Genomic DNA, 14,168 nt, shown 5'->3' with positions numbered 1-14,168 from the left:
GACCTTTTTACACTTAAAAATTATTAAGAACACAAAAGAGCTTTTGTTTATGTGGGTTATATCTATTGATATTTACCTTATCTGAAATAAAAACTGAAAAAAAACTTATAATTTTCATTTAAAATTCACAAAATAATGTCAACATAAAAACATATTTTTATGAAAAATAACTACAAATTTTAAAAAAAATGAGAGCAGCCTGGCTTAAAGAAGAAACCTGGATTTTCACATCTGCATTCAATCTGTTACAATGGATTGCTTATATGAAGCATATGAAGAAAAACCACCCTCACACGGATATATAGTTGGAAAAGGAAGGACCTCATGGACCCTGTGAATGGGTCCTGAGGACCTCTATAAGTCTCTGGACCACACTTTGAGAAAGACTGGTATAGAACAAAACAGGTTAATATAATTTCCATCTTCTCCACACTCTGCTCACATGCCAACTGACTTGTTCTAGTCCTGCAGAGACCCATCAATGCACTAGTACAAAAAGTAGTAAAACGTTTGCCCATTCTCAACAAAACATTAATATTTAAATAAATGAAGAAAAGAATAGTGGAATAAACTCTAGAATTATAATTTCAACCCAGAACATTCTATTTCTGCTACTTATGTAGGAAGAGTAAAACCATGTTTCATGTAACTCAAAGGATTCTGAGCACTTAAATTTGTTTGTTTTTCAGATGTGATCTCTCACCTAGAACCCTTATAACCAAAAAAGAGCATCCCATATATTAAGATACCAACAAACACTCACCACTAATACTCCGAAATGTGATAAAGTCCAACAGCAATTAACACTGAATTTCTAAGACACCACTATCTTGCGGTTCAAAACTCGAAAGAAACCTTTTTTGAGAGGTCAAAATATCACCTGGCGAACGAAGTCAGTTCTATTTTTAGACACTTGTTTCTGTGACAAAGCATACTTAATATGAATATGAAATCGGGAGCTGTCACTTCTCCAATTTAGACTTCAGTTCTATTTACAGGCTTAACTAAGGCCCAACTCAGGTTTCTATATTTGCATTTTACCATCAACACAAGCATGAATCTCATAACATTAATGAAGAAACCACTCAGTATTACAAGAGCTTTTATTTTTTTGACATAGTTTAGCTACCAAGAGTGTTTTCATAAATCTTGTCCTGCGTCTGCAATTGAAAGAATGCACTGCCTTCCTCAGAAAAGGAAGTGACCTGTGCATGTTCTCTATAAGAGGCTTCACAGAAAATTAAAAAATACATCTATTTAGGCCATAGGTACTGCCCCGTGGACATTTAAAAAGAATTCTGAACATAGGTGCCCTTCTTCCCTAACCCTGTGCTGAGCCTCTCCTGTAAGTAGCTGTACCACAGCTGGCAATGTGTTCAAAGTGACAATGATTGAAAGGAAACTTAGCCAAACCTCCTTGCTTTACAGAAGTGAACACTAGCAGGTCTTACTAACAGGACCTTTCTTTGCAAATAATAGTTGAAAATGTCACAATTTGAATTATGTAAAGAAGTGTTTATATTGGTATTTGGGAATTTTAAAAATTCCTTACCAACATGGCATCCTATTGTTTATTAAATCTAAAGAATCCTCCTTTTGACAGATCAAAAAGTGAAATGGTTTATGAAGCAACAGAACATAAGAACACAAAACATAAAGTTACATGCAGTCATTTTTTGGCATGGGCAGCTCTAAATTTTCAGAGAGAAGTTCACAAACACCATTAAAACATATTCACGCAAGTTTAAAATAACTACTTCTAACACGCAAATAGATAACCCTATTACATGATTTTTTTTCAGCCAAACACTTCTGTCATAACAAAACTTAGATTTAATTTAAAATCAGCACAGTGTCACCTATTAACCTGTATCTAGACAAAATAAAAACAGTATGACAACTGCAAAGGGCTAAAGCTATGTGATGTGTGGTTGTTCACTGTGACCTTTACTTTCACAGCCCAGTGTAGAGCATTTCATTTAATAAGAACATAAAAAAAATCTGCATTTGCAAAGAGGGGGCAGTGATGATGCTGCTTCAAAACCTAGTATGAATATCAATAACTGTATAATCTCATTAAGTGCCTGAGGAAACCTTTATGGGAAACTAACCTTTCAGATTTGCAGACTCCTTAAGGGATCCTTGAAAAATGGGTGTTTAAAGTTTGCTAGTCTCTCTTGCAAAGGGGAATCTTGAAGAGGGAAATTCAGGTGATAAAAGAAATACCCATAAGCAGAAACTGGCTGTTTCACAACAGGCAGGTGGCTATTTGCAGTTAAAACAACAACAGAAAAGACAGTCTCTCATTATGCTAAAAGCTCTGTTAAAAGAGATGAACTGTCACCACAAGACAACCAAATTTCAAAATTAGGTAGGGCAACTGCCTTTTTGAGTTACTTCACCTTGAGGTTACTGAATGGCACAGAAAACAATAAAAATATTAAGTAGCTGCTCAAAATCAGGTTCAGGCAATGAGAAGCCTCTCTTTAGTGTATCAAAACACATGAGCACATGAAGGTTCCCAAAAGTATGAAAAACTAGTAAACTTTTCTAAATATTTAAATCATTTACTGAGTATTGCCTTGCTGGGTGTTATGGGGCAGAGCAAAGCAGAATAAAATTAAGCCTCTGCTAATTTGGGGTATAACCTCTAAATTGGTACAGAGAGATGAGATTCTCATGTCAAAGAGGTGACCAACACAATATGTGATTAGATGTTACAGGGAGGAAGTTAGGAATTCCTTGGAGGAAGCAAGTGTGGAGGAAATGGTTCTGAGGTAGGCTTCCAAGAGCATGAATAAAAATGGTAATATGAGTTGCCATGGTGTCTTTTGGGGACAACAAGGATCTGGTTCATTTCAGAGCTGAGTATCGGTGCTGGGAAAGGTAGGGAGGTCAGATACAATGAGGTTCCAGATTACGTAGGGGAAGGATGTCTGATACAAGATTAAGAATCTGGATGATCAAATAGGCAGTGACGAGTCAATGAAAGAATTCCCTTTTTTGTTTAACATGATATCAATGGGGATTCATCTGACTAGTTTATTGACTAGGACAAGATTAGAAGCAAGAACAGTCTAAAGATTATGGCTGTAATCCTATGAAAACACAATGGTGGCAATAACTTCCCAGACCTTTAATATTTCTCCATTGAGCTAACACTAGAAGATCATAAACAAAGACAAATTAGGAAATATAAACAATATTAGAGTAATTAAGAATAAGATTTAGTTTGTGTACTTGGTACAATACATATTCTAAAATTAAGAGCACCTTTAATAGAAAAAAATTTTTAAATAAGAACAATATGTATAACTTCATTCCAATAAATTTAGAAATGTAGATGAAATAGATATTTTTATAATAATACTAATTGCCAAAACTGACTTTAAATGAGGTCAAAAATATAAATAGTCCAATATCAGATATCAGGCCAATCAGTTTTACGAATAAATTCTTCAAGCTTTCAAAGAATAGATACATTACACAATGTCAGAACATAAGACAAAAAGCAGTGTTAGGGCACTGGAAAAGATGACAAGCTTTCTATGAGATTAATGTAACTAGTATCTAAACTAGACAGGAATAGCATGCCCACCATATATAAGCACACACGTACACAAAATTAACTCACTTATTAAAAAGGCACAAAATTTAAAATAAAATTAGCATTTTGAATCCATCAGTACACTGAAAGAACTACCAGAGTTTATTCAAGGAATGCAAAGATGGTTTAACACTGGAAGTCTATTAAATTAAGAGATTACATATTAAAGGAGAAATGTATATGATCATCTCAACAGATGCTGAAAAGCATTTTATAAACATTCCTCTCTGATTTAAAAAAATTAACAAGCTAAAAATAGAAGTTTCTTAACCTGATAAATAATATCTACCAAAAAACCTGTAGCAAATACTACATTTATGTGTGAAATACTAATATATTTCACATACATTAGTAATAAGAAGTAGTATCAGAGTTAGGAACAGGAAATACATATATAAAGCTATAAAGAAGAATTTCTAACAAGAAATGTATAAGGCTTACACTAAGAAAATAATAAATCTTTACTCAAGAATATTTAAGAAGGTTTGAACAAAAGAAGACAAATGATATTACTGTATGAGAAGGCCCAATAATGTATTAAAATGCCAATTATTCCCAAATAAACCTATATTTTCAGTGTAAACCCAATTAAAAATCACACTGTAATTTTTAATAGAATTTGACAAAGTTCATCGAGAAGAAAAAATGCAAAAAAATAGCCAACAAAATTTAGAAAAAGATTAAGGGGGAACTAGCTCTATCAAGATACCAATACACACCACAAAGTTATTTTCCAGTCTCAGGAATATACAATTAGACCAATGGAACAAAATAAAAGAGTAAAATAAAATAAAATAAAAATAAAATAAAAACAGATTTACGTTTATAAAATAATAACGGAATTTCAAACCAGGCCTAATTGATAAGTGGTTCTGACATAATTGGTTATCCATTTGAAAAAATAATAAAGGTAAATCCCTATACCTCATATCATATACAAAATAAATTTCAGATGGAATCAAGAGCTAAATATAATTCTAAACTGTAAAATATAAAGAAAAATATTTTTATAAGCCTGTGATGGGGAAAGCCTTCTAAGAAACACACAAACCTAGAAGACAAACTAACAGACTTGAATTTTAAAATCTGTGAATTTTCTAATGGAATACAAGGCACCCAAATCAAAATTAAAAGTCAAATGACATACCAGAAGAAAATATTTACATGATATGTAACAAATATATAAGAATACATAACAAATATCCAGAATATATAAGGGGCTCCTACAAATCAGTCAGAAAAAAAGGCTAACAAAAAAATAAGCAAAGAATACAGATAGGCAAATCAATGGAGACACAAATAGCTAATAAACATATGAAACAGTGCTCAATCTCACTATCAGGAGATGTCAGGGAAATGCAAGTTAAGATAAGCTTTTCTTTTGCCTGTTGCCCCAAAAAAAAGAACACCTAACATTGGTAAAAGTATGGGAAAAATTGCTCACTCAAATAAAGTAGCATATAGGAATAAAGTAGTAATGTCATTTTGGAAATTAATTTGGTGGTATATATAAAAATTTTGATACATATTCTTTGACTTGTTAGTTCCTCTTCCATGTATTTATCATGGAAAAATGACACATGCACCATTACTTATGTTTAAAAATGTTTACATCATATGGTTTATAGCAGTGAAATATCAGAAACAGTCTCAAAAGAAAAGAGAAAATAATAACACAGAATACTACAGAGCAGTTTAAAAAGAATTAGGCTGACCTGGAAAGATCTCTAAAATATATTGTTAAGTAAAAAAGCAAGATACAAAACAATACGTATAGTATGTTCTCATTTGTATAAAGAAAACCTTATATTTATGTAGACATGTATATATACTGCATAGAAAAAGAACATATATAATCCAAAATAAATAAACAGTGGTTATCTCTGGAAAGAGTGGGAATTTGGGGGCTGGAGAATGGGGTGGAGGCATTAAAAGAATATTTTCACCTTCTAACATACATAAACCTGTATGTCTTTGCTTTACTTGTATACTTAAAAAATAAAATAACTTAAGACAAAAAAGAGGGCGGCAAGTAAGTAATTTAAAAGTCATGGTTTTGCTTTAATTTTGACTCTATTTTTAGACTACAAAAAAGGTCAGATGACACTCTAAGTGCTTGAACAAGTTCTCATCCAGCCAACAATGTGGAATAGAAGTAATTTCCATAAGAAAACACTGCTCAACTGGTCAAGTCCTTTTGCATTTTGACCGGGATTCATTTAATGATCCCATACATTGATTCCTGGTGAATTACAACCATTCAATTCAATACAGCATATAACTGTACGTTATCAAACTGTACTGCAAAGTACCAATCTTTTTAGAACACAAGCCCTAATAAAAGCAACATGCTTCACAGAATCAGCTTCAAGGTAAATAAATGCACTGGAAAAAAAAGTACCTTTAAATTAAAATCAGAAGAGACATTTAAAATTTTGGCATTCTTCATTATGGGAAAGAATCTCCCACTTTGATACTATTATATATCAGAAAAGCTCCATCTGTTGTATAATTATCTCTGATAAATGGCCTGATGCTCCAAGCTTCATTAGAGAAAAAGAAAGAGAAAGACACATACAGAGAGAACTGTAAATAAATCTCCTCACCATATTTCACTTAAAACCAGCCCAGCAGGAAGTCATAAAATATTTTTAATAGGTAATATTTTCTGAATGTTCTACTAGAATGAGTCAGCCTGTTTTGCACATTATCTGGTCTTCAAGTAGGCATAGTCCAAAAAGGGAAAACTAGTTTCACTTAGAGATTATTATAAATTTAATTGGTAAAAACAGACGAACATGAAGTTCAGCCACTCAGTGGCAGTGATATTAATTTTCCAAGGGACACATCTGTCAGACAGGAATGAAGACTAGCAGCCAATGAAGCCCAATGCATGTTCAAAGACCCAAGGGCAGTTTAGCTAGGAAATCTGTTAAAACATGCCACCATTTTATTTTTTAAATGCCTGGGGAAGTTAGGCTATGACCAGGAACCAGTTTCCAAGGAAACAATGGAAATCTCTTTGTTCAAAAAAATTAATTTAACCACGGATAAAGAATGCTCTCAAATTCCTGTTTTGGGAATCACTGTCATATTAAAGGAAAATCCAGCCAGCACTTGGAAATGAAGCTTTATTCATTAAAAGTCTTCACTAACATTCCAGTTAGTATGGTTCTCACTTTTTCTGTATATTTTCTTTTGGTTACAACAAAATCATCTCTTGGGTATATGTAGTAGAGAAGAACAGGAAAAATTTTCAGCATTATGGATGAAAAAAGGCCGAGAGCTGAGTTCTAGCCCTGTCATGTGACTCAAGGCAGGTCACCATTCAAACCTTTCCCTCATCTGTAGGATAAGGAGGAGACTATCTGCCCTGCCTATGTTGCACACTGTTAGGATGATCCCAGAAAAATAACGTTTGTCAGAGGGCTTTGTAAAACAGGGGTTGACGAACTTTCTCTGCAAAGGATCACTGGGTCTGTGTAGTAACTACCCAATTCTGCTGTTAGAGTGCAGACGCAGCCACAGGCAATACATACATGAATGAGCATGGCTGTGTTCCAATAAAAATTTTTTTGTGAACACTGGAATCTGAATTTCATATAATTTTCACATGTTGTAAAATTACTGTCCTTTTGATCTTTTTCATTTAAAATCATTCTTAGCTCGTGGGCCATACAAAAACAGGTGATGGGCCAATCTGGCCTGTGGGTTATACTTTGCCAACTTCTCTTAAAAACTATTGTTTTATATATGTGTTGGTTGCTGTTTATTGCTTAGTATGTGCCTCTACACAGTTTACAAACGTGTTCTGTACGAGGTGGGCCCTCTCTAACTGTTAGAATGTCAGAATATTTTAAAACAAGCCCATTTCTTGCCATTACTCTTCCCTAGTAGCAGGTATCAGCTATCTTCCTCTCCTGCCTAGAAAGAAACAGACCAGCTAACTCTCCACCAACACCTCAATTTCCCTCCAGTACATAGTGGGACTGGCTAACCCCTGCCCCCGCCACCAAAAACCCCACAAAACCTAGCTCTGTAGGCATGTACACCATAAGGTCCCCCAGAGGGCACAAGCAAGGATGTCCAGGCCTGTAAAAGCATAACAATAGGAAATCTAATTTATAGGAGAAATAGAGAGAAGGGTCTTTTAAAAAATCTTTTAAGTCCAATCTTATAAGACTCTGACTTAAGGTGACCAGTCATCTGCTCATCTTGTTAAGGCTATCAGGGCAGATGCATTGTCTAAGTCAAGAGTAAATAACTAAAGTGATTGCTAAGTAGCAATGAAGACCCAGGTGATCCACTGACACCCTGCAAATTTCTTCAACTGTGACCCACCTAGGAGAAGAAAGGTGGAGGAATAGGTAGCAGGGGATTACTCATATTAATCTTTTAGTACCCTCAAAGAGACCAGAATTTCATATAATGCATCCGCCCTGACAGCTTTAACAACCAGTTCCAGCGTTCTACCCACAACCTGACATTATTTCAAAAGTTGGCTCAAGAAACAAAGTACAGGGCTTCCCTGGTGGCGCAGTGGTTAAGAATCCGCCTGCCAATGCAGGGGACACAGGTTCGAGCCCTGGTCCGGGAAGATCCCACATGCCACGGAACAACTAAGCCTGTGCGCCACAACTACTGAGCCTGCACTCTAGAGCCTGCAAGCCACAACTACTGAGCCCATGTGCTACAACTACTGAAGCCCATGCACCTAGAGCCCATGCTCCACAATAAGAGAAGCCACTGCAATGAGAAGCCCGCGCACCACAACAAAGAGTAGCCCCCGCTCGCCGCAACTAGAGAAAGCCCACGCGCCGCAACACCCAAGTAGCCAAAAATAAATAAATTTATTTAAAAAAAAAAAAAAAGATCAATGTCTCCTAGACTAGATTTGAATCTTCTAGGAAAGAGTTCTATGCCTGTTTGAGGTCATAGGTATCCTTAAAAAAAAAAAAGAAAAAGGAAAAAAGAAACAAAGTACAGTAGCTGATTCAATTTGTTGTAAGGCAGAAACAAACACAACATTGTAAAGCAATTATATGCCAATAAAGATGCGGGAGGAAAAAAAAAAAAAGGAAACAAAATAAACCACAATTTATCTCCTCTATGAAAAACCTGGAAATTGAAAGAACAATAAATTGGTAGTAGCAAAAGCATTAAGAAATGTATGTTATTTTGTTCTTTTTACGTGTTTGCGCAACATTCCTTCCTCTGTAGTTTACTTGCAAGCAACGGCCTTTACACTACAAATCACTACGGAGACAGGCAGCAATGGGGTGGTGCTGGAAAGCCAGGCTGCTCTGTGATGTTGGGCAAGATACAGAATCATCCTGTGCCTCCATTTTCACATCTGCAAAATAGATACGGTAATACCACCCGCTTTACAGGGTATTATGAATATGAGGTAGGTTAATACAAATAAAAATTTGGAACAGTACCTGGTACTTAGTAAGTACTCTGGTGATAGCTGTTACCATTTTTATAGCATTTAAGTGTTATGACAAGTCCTTTGGTCACTATTAGAATTTTGTTTACAACTGCTTTTTGAAAATGCTTCCAATGGCTAAAGTTCCATGGACTCTTCTGCGGACACACATAAGATGCGATAGGAAGAGACACATGTGTGTTTAGACAAAGAAATATCCCTTTGAGCTTTTGGACACCTGTTTTATTTGACCTCCAGTCAAGGTGTTTTAAGAAATTCTTTTGGATAAAAAATCTGTCCTGTTCTCTGCTTTACACATTCTTGTCAATAGTTCTTACTCTATCTGCAGTCTTTTCGAAACAGCATTAATGTACCCAGACTCTCACCAACCTTTCTGTTCTTATATTCATTTAACTTTGAGAAGCGGAAAGCAGATGTAAGCAATACTCATTCTCTTGATTATTAGGAAGAAAAGTAAAACCTTTCACAAGCCCCAAAGAAGACTCAGCACTTCCAGTTCTACACTAACGCTTCCAGTTCTACAATAACAATGGATCCATAACTACTACAGAGTTTACAGATTATGTAGTACTTGGATTTGGAATCCCAAACCCATTTCCCAGCAACTCCCACACCTTACTTCTCCATAACTCTCTAGGGGAAGCTAAGGACCAACAGATGAAATTCTGGTCTCTTGAGGATACTAAAACATTAATATAAGTAATCCCCTGCTGCCTCTTCCTCCACCTTTCTTCTCCTGGGTAGGTCACAGTTGAAGAAATGTACAAGGTGTCAATGGATCAGGCTGTCTACTCTCACCTGGGTCTTCACCGCTACTTGGCAATCACTTTAATTACCTCCTGTTGACTTACAATGCATCTGCCCTGACAGCTTTCACAAACCTTCCTTACTTTTCTTATCTCTATATCCGCCCCATCCACAAACCAGGCACGTATCTCCTCACTCTAGCATAGTTTTCAACCTAGGCGAGATGGCAAAACTCGCCTGAGAAAGCTTTTGCAAATGACATGCTTATTAACCACTATTCCTGCTACTGCCTCCCTTTCACCCTAAAATTCTCATGCACCTGTTAGGGAGAACAAACCAGAAACTCAAGGAGAGATGTATGTATTTGAAAAGGTGACCTCCTTGTGGATAGAGACCTAATCTTATTCATTTCTGTACCCAGCACTTAACCTAGTGCCATTTAGCAAAGACTGCTAGCTAAATGAATATACAAACCACTGAAACAGTTTATTAAATAGTTTATTTAGAGAATTAATCACATGATCACCAAATCCAAATTTTTCTTGTCAGCTTACAGTTTCCTGAAGCATTTTCACAATGTTGAGGCAATATACTATAGTGGTTGAAAGCACAGGCTCTGGAGCTGAATCAGTGGGTTGGAGCATGAGCTACACTGGGCAGCAAGAGCTCTGAATTTTGGGTGGAAGTTACTGAACCACTCTATGCTTCAACTTCCTCATTTGTAAAAACAGGGATAATAAAAGCACCTACCTTATAGGGTACTGTGAGAATTAAATGTTAGTATGTGTAAAGAGCTTAGAAGAGGGCTTAGAAGATAGCCAAACACTTCATAAATATGAGTGAATATTTTCATTATTATTAATAATATTAATTATTATTATTTCATTATTAATATTTCATTATTATTAATTATTAGTATTGTGAGAATTAAATGTTAGTATGTGTAAAGAGCTTAGAAGATAGCCGAACACTTTATAAATATGAGTGAATATTTTCATTATTATTAATAAAGCTTACACCATACGTTGAAATTTGTTCCTTGCCTTTTGTGACCTTGCCCACTATCATTTGCCTCCTCTCTGACTTCTTCAGTTGCCTCCTCTGTTTCGGTTTCCCTCTAAGTTCTATTCTCACTGCTTTTCTTTCTTCTCACCTTTGGCAATCTCACTTAACCCCTAAGGCGTCACTTATCATCTGCATGTGGATGAAGCCAACCTTGACTTCTCTCTCCTGAGCTCCAACTCAAACTGCCCAGTTGAACACTTAAGTCATCATTAAACCTCATATTAGCAAATCTCCTCCTCTCTCCAGATCTATGAAAATCCAATGTTTACAATAATGAGCTCTACAAGAATTAGGAAATGAGATTAGATTCTGAGTTTCACTTGAAGAGTTAAACACACAATGGTTTAAAGCAGTGATGTCACCAGAAAGAGAGAATGGATCTGAAACTGGTAGAACTACACATCCTTAATCAGATTGAAGGTATTTACGTATATATCGAAAGGAAAAATGTGGCAGTCTACAGCAGCCTAGAGTGGCAAGTTATGGAAACACAGGAAGTGCTGTGTCCTAGGGGCTCCAGAGCTCAGGGTAGGTCTAATCCCAAGCAGAGGAGGGGGAAAAGGGCATAAAGATGGAATCTTGTACTGAACGTAAGACTTTCCCTATATGTCCTCAGAGTGCATCTGACAATCAGCGTGACTCAAACTTTCACTTCGTCTAACTCCACTTGTTCTGAGTCCACACTTTGCCATTTGCTATGTAAATCCTTGTTATGGGTCTGCTTCCCATAAAGATCTGACTCCACAGAAAATGTTTTAGTCATACAGTCATATGGATATAGTGTTTTTATTTTCAATCCCTGTTATAAGGATATTTCATGATGAATTAATCAAGTAACTTTTGGTTACCATGTGAGTTTCCACAAACCTTAATTTCACAGAAAGAAAGTGTTGATCTTACCAACATGAATATTTCTATTCTCTGTGGCAGTTATATTTCACATTGTGAATTAACTAATTAAAAGCATGAGTTCTAAAGCCAAATGCCTGAATTTGAATGCTATTCTGGTTACTAGTTTGCTACCACAGGCAAATTACTTGATCTCTTTGTGCCTGTTTCCTTCTATACAATGGGGAAACTGAGTATTTACACCTCAATGAGTTGTCATGAGGAATAAAAGAAAAAATATGCAAAACATATAGAACAGCGTCTTGGACATAAAGTGCTCAATTAAAGGTAGCTGTTGTTATCTCAGAGCACTTGGGTTGCTCAAGTTGTTTTGATCCTGGCGTGATCCTGGTGTGTGTGGATCCAGTCAGATGCCATTCCATAAGATGAGATTCTGATCAGCTCCAACCTTTCCCTTAGACAAGGAGTTCTTAACCTAAAGGCCATAGTGAGCTTTAGAAAACTTTTATTCAAAATTGAGTATAAATGGTTGGTGTGTATTCTTCTGAGACAAGGGGCCAGAGCTTTCATCAGCCTCTCAATAAGTACACAACCCTCAACAGATTTTTAAAAACAAAACAAAACCTACTGCCTTAACATTATCACTACCATTTTCATCTTTTTTTCTCCTCTTACATAATTTCAACATCTTTGCCTAGGCCTCTATTCAATAGGTTACAATAATTTAAAAATTTTCTCTGTGCAATGTTATCTAGTATAATCCTTCCCATTTTCAATACTGCCATTCTACTTCTGCAAAATAATTGTAGTAATATTACTTCCTTTGCTCAAAAACATGACTACCGTCTAACATCCAAATATCTTCGCTGAGCAGTCAAGCCTCTATGGCACGGCCACAATCTACCTGTCCAGCCTTGTCCTCCACAAATGGCCCTAAAGAAGTCACTTGCCATTGCAGAACTCCATGCAGCTTTCCTCCATATTGTGTCTATCTTCAACACCACCTTCTCCAGTAAACCAACACCCTTCTTCAACAGTCGATGTCTTCAATACGTAAGAAAGACCATTAAAATAGGTGCATACAACCATGTATCAGAGTTTCTCAACCTTGGCATTACTAACACGTCAGGCTGGATAATTCCTTGCTGTGGAGGGCTGTCCGATACAGTGTCAGATTTTACAGTGTTGGGGGGAGGGGGAGGGGCAAACTCACTCCTGGTTGAGAACTACTGATATAAGAAATATATTTAATTTCCACTGCTAAACAGTAAGTTCTTTGAGGACAGGGACTATGGCCTTTTTTACCTTTATATTTTCAACTTTACCTAGTACAGTGGCTTATGATAGGGGTTTAGATAAACATTTGTTCTCTGCTAATCTTTCCAAAGTTAGTAGATAGAACATTCTAACCTACCATATTCCAAGGATTTCTAGATATTCATTAAATTTGAAACAACAGATTTCAACCTGTTAAGTAAAGCTTTTAAAAGGTAAAAAGCTGCTATGTCATAACATCACTACAATTTTCAACAAACCCTGTCAGTTACAGTTGTGCCCTAAAGGAAATGGTTAGAGCATTATAAAGCTTAAGTGGACAATGGACTTCCATATCACATATATGATAATAGTATTCTGTCACTGAGAACTTACAGAAGAGCAAAAGAAAATACTTCCTCCTCCCTTCAAATATCCTATGTTCTATGAAGTATATAGTATTATCTCGTTAACTGCCTAGAAACACTCGAGGCCCACTTAGTGACAGAGGCAAGGCTTCAACCAAAGGTTCCTAAATCAGGGTAAGTTCCCTAGACCAGTGGTCCTCAATTCTTGCTGCATATTTGAATCCTCTGAAGAATTAAAAAGAACAGATCACTGAGCCTCACTCCAGACCAGTTAAATTACAGATTCAGGGAATGGTGCTAAAGATTAAAATTGTTCTAAAAATCCCCAGTGGATTCTAATTTACAGCCAGGGCTGAGAACAACTGCCCTAAACTGGTTCAAAACCTCGTGTACCCTGACAGTTAACATAAAAGGCGATCCTTTAAGAAAACCTTAAGTGGGCTTCCCTGGTGGCGCAGTGGTTAAGAATCCGCCTGCCAATGCAGGGGACACAGGTTCGAGCCCTGGTCCGGGAATATCCCACATGCCACGGAGCAGCTAAGCCTGTGCGCCACAACTACTGAGCCTGCGCTCTAGAGCCCACAAACCACAACTACTGAGCCTGAGTGCCACAACTACTGAAGCCCGTGCGCCTAGAGCCTGTGCTCCACAATAAGAGAAGCCACTGTAATGAGAAGCCCGCGCACCACAACGAAGAGTAGCCCCCGCTCACCACAACTAGAGAAAGCCCGTGCACAGCAACGAAGACCCAACAAAGCCAAAAATAATAAATAAATTAAATAAATAAATTTAAAAACACACACACACACAAAAAAACCTTAAGCTCAAT

General features: G+C 36.4%; 1 protein-coding gene across 1 annotated transcript in view; it reads right to left on the bottom strand.

Annotated features, from left to right (window-relative positions):
* Positions 1-14,168, bottom strand: part of ZFAND3 (zinc finger AN1-type containing 3) — a 326,971-nt gene that overhangs the window by 61,885 nt on the left and 250,918 nt on the right. The gene's annotated exons all lie outside the window — the stretch shown is intronic.

This window comes from Balaenoptera acutorostrata, chromosome 10 (assembly GCF_949987535.1).
Source record: "Balaenoptera acutorostrata chromosome 10, mBalAcu1.1, whole genome shotgun sequence".
NCBI classification, from domain to species: Eukaryota; Metazoa; Chordata; class Mammalia; order Artiodactyla; family Balaenopteridae; genus Balaenoptera; species Balaenoptera acutorostrata.
Note: the sequence above shows the minus strand (reverse complement) of the source record. Positions and strands in the feature narration are given on the sequence as shown.